The following is a 5922-nucleotide window of genomic DNA, read 5'->3' as shown; positions in this document are numbered from 1 at the left end:
GGGCTCCCTCGGGCCCTGCGCAGTCCCCCACCCATCGCCCCGTGCCCCTCGGCGGCCAGGCGCCACCCTCCTCCCGCTTCTGCGCCTGAAACTCCGCATTCCCAGGAGCCCTCCGCTTCCTCCGGGTCCAGCCTCGCCTGGGGCCCGCTGCTGAACCCCGCATCCCTCCTCCTCGTCTCATTACCCTCGACGCCCCCGGCCCCTCGCTGGCCTCAGGAATTTGACCACTTCTTTAGTAGCCCCCTCTTTATCGCCCAAGGAAGCAAGTTAGGCGGCTGGATTTAAGAATTTGTTTTTGCAGGGGGTGGGTTGGCTATCAGGGGTGCGCCCGCAGGGGCTCGGGGGAGAGGCAGAGGTGGTTCTCTCCGGCCCCTGCACTGCCCCGGCGGCGCGTTTTGTTTCCAGACCCCGGAGCACCCTAAACAATAATGCCATCGCCATGGCGGGCTCACCTGGTGCTGCGCCGCCTGTTCAGGGCGCCCGGTGCCCTCTGCGCGCCCCTCCCCGGGCGCAGGTTCGGCCCGCGCGGCGCCGGTGCCGGGCAGGACTCTTTGCCTTTCTTTGGGTTCTATCTGTGCGTGTCAATGGCGGCAAGCGGCAGTTCTCTGGGCCGCGGATAGTAGCGGGGGGAGGAGGAGGAGGGAGAAGGGATTGCTCCTTCTCCACATAACCACCTCTAGGAGGAGTCTCTCAGCCTCATCCCCCGCCAGCCCAGGCTCCGCGACGGGTCCGGGGCTTTCGGTGGGGCTTGATGAGCTATTGTCCTTCAGGAACATTAATGGTGAAACGGCGCGGCCTCCACGTACTTGGCCGATCTGCGGGACGAGCCGAGGGCCACTTGCTAAGATGAGGCTTTCCCCAGAGCTGGGCACAGACGCGCTGTGGTCACGATCCAGTCTCCTGTTAGCGGGATCCACCTTTGGTGGGAGAAGGTGGCGTGGGCGTTCATCTGGCAGCTCTGGGGAGAACCTTAGAAGGGGAAAGCGAAAAATTCTACCTTCTTTATTTTTGTGTCCTTAAGTAATAAAAAGTACATTAACGTTTGTGTCCACTACTGGGAAGAGTGCATAGGGCGGCCACAGCCATAAGAACTGAGAATTTATATCCGTGCCTGTAGGCTTTTTAGAAATTAAGACCCATTTAGAATCCAGCGTTGCATAATATTTGGAAAGGCAGATGTATGTTTTGGTGGGTGAGACTGTGTGTATGGGCATACTTTTTAATTGGGTTGCTTTACAAGGTGTTAATTTGTAATATCCCAACGGGTATTTGGATGAGCGCGAGTCTATTGTCTTCAGGACCAGTTTTTATTAGTTACTAGAAAATGCATCTTTATGGGGGTGTGGTGGACACTGTCGGGTGTGGTAATGGGGATTAGCAGTTGCTGTGTTCCTACTGGAAGCCAGTCTCGGCTTTGTATTGTGAGATGTTGGCCAGGGCTCCATGGCTGGAGGGGAGTCAAAGGAATGTGTTTATTTCAGTGGGAAACGCTAACTTGCTGTGGACCATCCAGGTTTCCTCTGATTTCTCCTTCAGTCAAAGGACTGTGAGAGGCAACATTTTGATCTCTTCCAAAAAGAGAAACCGGTGCAAACAGAATTCTCCAGCCTTGGCCAAATGGATGATTTTTAAAGCTGTTACATTTGGTAATATTGTGTACATTTGCTGCTACAAACTTGTAACTATTTAGGCAGTGGGGACTTTGGAGTGACTGAAAGCCTCCCAGTGCCTGAGTGGGAAGAACCCATGCCTACCACCCTCTGCGTCTCTACTAGTTAATCATGGCTATGGCTGGCATTTATAGATAGCAAGTTAGGTTTAGAACATGTGCATTTTAAAGTGTGTTTGCTGAGAAATCAGTCATCTTTCTCTCTGACTTCCTCCAAATCACGCATATATCATCAACATGTGAATAAATCTCTATTTCAGTCTCCTATGGCTTCTCAAACTCCCCTGGACTCAACAGTTTCCATTTCTTGGGGCTTCCTTTACTCTTTTCCTAAGCCTTTCACGCCCTCTGTGTATGACCTCACTGTTCTCTGTCTTGGAAGGTATTTTCCAGGTTAGCTATCCAGTCAGGATAAAGTCTTCTTTCCCCAAGATGTATATTTAAAAGGTTTCAAATGAACCCCTGGGGCATCCCATAATGATGTCCTTTCCGATTCCTAGAGAAAGGGTGTCCCTTCTTATACATTCAGGTGTCCATTCTTCACCAGAAATAACCTTCAGGCCAACAGTCAAGAGAGTTCAGGAGTTTTCTATGAGTGCTTGAAAAATACTCATACTCTGTCATCCAGCCAGCCAGGCTGACTGAAATATAGTTGAATAATTCATCAGTAGATATTAGATTCACATTTGCCCTGTAATTTCCCAATAAAAGTGGCATATGTGGTCATTTTTATGTGAATTTTATATAATAGTTCATCCTAGCATTTTGTTGTGTGCTATCCTGAGAGAGGCTGAATCTAGGAAGTTTACTGGTTAGGATTCTTCCATTTCATACTGATTGGTTTCTTCAGACAGATGATGCTGTCACAACTCAGAAAATCAAGGAGGATGTCAGCTTCATAATACTCTGGTTCTTAGGATAAAAGGGTTCTTAGAGTTCACCTAGTCCAAACCTTTGTTATAGGAAGAAATCTGGTATTTGGATGGGTGAAATGACTCAGCCACGGCCTCGCAGGACATTAGTGGGAGATCCTCCAGTGCATGTCCAGATACCCAGTCAATGCAATTTCCACCAATTCCAAACTTTTCAGGATGTATAGGGAACAAATATGCCACTTAATCTGCAGATCTAGTTGAATTATGTATGTTCAATACCGAACATTTAACGCATAAAAAGTTAACACTGAGATAGTATCATATAATATTGCAGAAAATTAAAATACATTTTAAAAAGTCAACATGATCATAAATTGATGAGTGATCTAGAGTTCTGCAGTGGCCTCTAGCTCGGGGAACCTCTGACAAGTTGAATAATAAAGAATGATAAGAGCTTACACTTATTGAATGTTTACTGTGTGCACCGTACTAAGCACTTTATCCTTACTAACTTATTTCATCCTTTCAACACTTGTGTGGGGCAAGTACTGTTTTCTCCTTTTTACAGACAAACTGAGGCAGGGAGTGGATGAGAAACTTTCCTACAGTTGCAGAGTTAGGAAGTGGCAGATCCACACTCTTAATCACCGCCTTAATCTGAAGGTGGAGAAGTGGTGTATTTTAAGCAAAGGAATTTTGCACTCGGTCACATGATTTGAGTCTAAGAGGGGTCCTTGGACCCCTCCCAATAAATGTCCCCAAGGAGTCAGCAAACAGCCTAATTACAGGAGGGTCAGTTGATTACAGTTGCACTGAAAACATTTTCTTAATCCTTGACCTGTATGTGTGTGTAATATTATCAATACAGGTATTGATTGTGAGTTGACTCCATTACAGCAAAGATGTCTTTAATACTTTTATTGAGATGCAGGATGAAGAGCTTCTCCATTTACAGACAGGCATGTAACATAATTTAGAGATAAAAAAGAGAATCAAATGAATCAGTCATCCAACCAGATTTCTGTCCTATTGGGTTGCTAGTAATTCATCCACAAAATCATCTACTTCAAAAATAACTTTGTTGATTTACCCCCCAAACCCTTTTTCTTTTTCATGATCCAAATTTGTGATTTTGTGTAAATCGAGTGGACTTTTATTTTCCATGATTAGTTCTAATCTAGTTTACGATACATATTATAATTTGTGATCATTTTACCCTTCTAGGATCTTAGTATGCAATTACCTTAGTAATTTCCTGACGTTGCCTCTTCCAGAAGTACTATGTGCATGTGGGTATATATTTATATCTGGCATATGTAACTATATATGTAAGATTTGTGGATCTAAATTAATTTTATTTGGGAATTTCTGATCTCCTTTGAAGTAACCTGAGATTCCCTGGGAGTGTCATATAAACAGATGGAAATCACTGGTTTATGCACTTCTTTGGATGTAAGTTAGGAACTCTAGACACTGTATTAATTTTATCAAGGCACCAACTGGTATAACTCTAAATAGCAACGTGGGAGATTGAGGTTATGAATGCAGACAAAGCACCAGGCTAACAGTATCCCACTATGTGAAAGAATAAACACAGCTTCCAAAAGTACCTTATAGCTAGGAAAATACTAGGCAATTTGACACACAAATTTTTTTTTAAAGCTGGAAACTTACAAAGTCTTTCCTGTTGTTATATTTTGAATAGTGAACATGATTTATGTTAAACTTTTATTTCCTTTATCACGACTGATGACTTTAGGATCTTAATCATGGGTGGAGGGGTAATGTCCTTAAAAAAAGGACACACAGGCAATCATCGGGCCAACAAAGACTGTACTTAGAATTTCTGGCTAAAATCAATGTCTTGGTCTCCTAACAAAAGAAATATTTTACTAGTCCTGGTTCTTAAAAACAGTAACAAACTATGTCTTTTTTGATACTAAGTTCTGACTCTTTGGTTCTGGGAAAGGGGATTTGCATGAGTAGATATGTGTGTGTATAGATGCGTATTTAGATATATACATTTATATATGAATCAAGAAATATTTGATGCATATGTTACATGTGTATACCTTGTAAGATGAGTAATGACTGAGATTTCAGTGTGCTCAGAGTCAGGGCTGGTTTGGATTTTAAAGGAATCTACTGAATGTTTAGCATTTAACTGATGAACTGTATGATAAAAGAAAATGAAGTGTTTCAGGTTTTTAAAGACAAATACACTGTCAGCCCCAATTATGCAAAGTTGTGGTTAGGAAAATAAGGCACGTGGTGTCATTACATTTAATAGAAACAGAGCCCAGAGCTAAGGGGAGTGTGCCAGTTGGTAACTTGCTCTGATCCATTGCGGAGCTCTCTGGGAGATCATCCTGTTACCCCCAGGCAGGGTTCTTTGTGACAATTGTGATGAGAAGTGGCAGCAAGCATCCAGAGAGTTTGGACTTTAGCATCTGTGTTGGCAGATGTGTGCAATGTGACCTCACACCTAAACAAAATTGCTCTTTACAGTTTAGGCCCAGTCTGGAGAATGGGGGCATTGATTTTCCAAATCCACAAATGCAGAATACCATCATGAAACTATAATTTATTTATACAAATGGATACAAATGGTGTGTTTTTACAAAGGCCATCTGTCAGTTGACTCTCTGATCTAAAACAAATCTGTTTGTTCCCCCAGAAGAAATAACATGTCTGTTGAAAAAAGATTTATGGACGACAGGCTGTCCAATCCACCAGCCATTGGTATAATAGTAACTATTTATGATATATTTACTTCTAAAGGGGTGCTGTGAGTGGAAACTATTACTTGTAAGGTATGGTAATTAATTTTTCATTACCTCAAAGCCAAGAAATGGAGCCCACTTGCATTTGTTAAGATTGCTGCATGAGAAACATGTTCTTTCTGGAAAAAAAAAATCCAAGTAAAGCATTCATAGAGCTGTGGTTCTGTGATAACTCACTGTTCTGATTGGGTAGATATAGGCCCATGGGGTTGAGCTCAAGCCTTTGATTGTTTTCTGGAGGACAAGGAGACAAATCACCCTTGAATGACCATGGCTACTTTATCTCTAGGCACCGCGGATGGCCCTCATTAAAAATTAGAACTTTCTATTAATACTAAAAGAAAAGAAGATTCTAGGCTAGGAGAAATCGAAATGGAAAAGAAGAGAAGGCTCTCTGCCTTATCTCCACCTCTCCCCAGCCCCTGACCCCTGCCACAAAGAAGATACTCAAACTATTTATCTGTTTATCTATTTATTCCTGGACTCCCACCCCCAGCTTTACTGAGGTATAATTGACAGATAAAATCGTACAGTTGACCCTCTATTTCTCTTTCTTTTTTTTTTATACTTTAAATTCTAGGGTACATGTACACAA

The 5922-nt window shown here is 42.9% G+C and overlaps 1 protein-coding gene across 2 annotated transcripts in view; it reads right to left on the bottom strand.

The window, feature by feature from the left end:
- Positions 1-992, bottom strand: part of LOC105501396 (core histone macro-H2A.2) — a 60510-nt gene extending 59518 nt beyond the window's left edge. The window contains exon 1 of one of the 2 annotated variants that reach the window (XM_011927325.1): positions 453-992. The gene's annotated coding sequence lies outside the window, so the exon portion shown is untranslated. The remainder of the gene's footprint in view (positions 1-452) is intronic. The other variant, XM_011927335.1, reaches the window with a different exon arrangement.
- Positions 993-5922: the final 4930 nt, after the last annotated feature.

The sequence above is a fragment of the Colobus angolensis genome, unplaced genomic scaffold (assembly GCF_000951035.1).
Source record: "Colobus angolensis palliatus isolate OR3802 unplaced genomic scaffold, Cang.pa_1.0 Scaffold12, whole genome shotgun sequence".
Classification (NCBI taxonomy): Eukaryota; Metazoa; Chordata; class Mammalia; order Primates; family Cercopithecidae; genus Colobus; species Colobus angolensis.
Note: the sequence above shows the minus strand (reverse complement) of the source record. Positions and strands in the feature narration are given on the sequence as shown.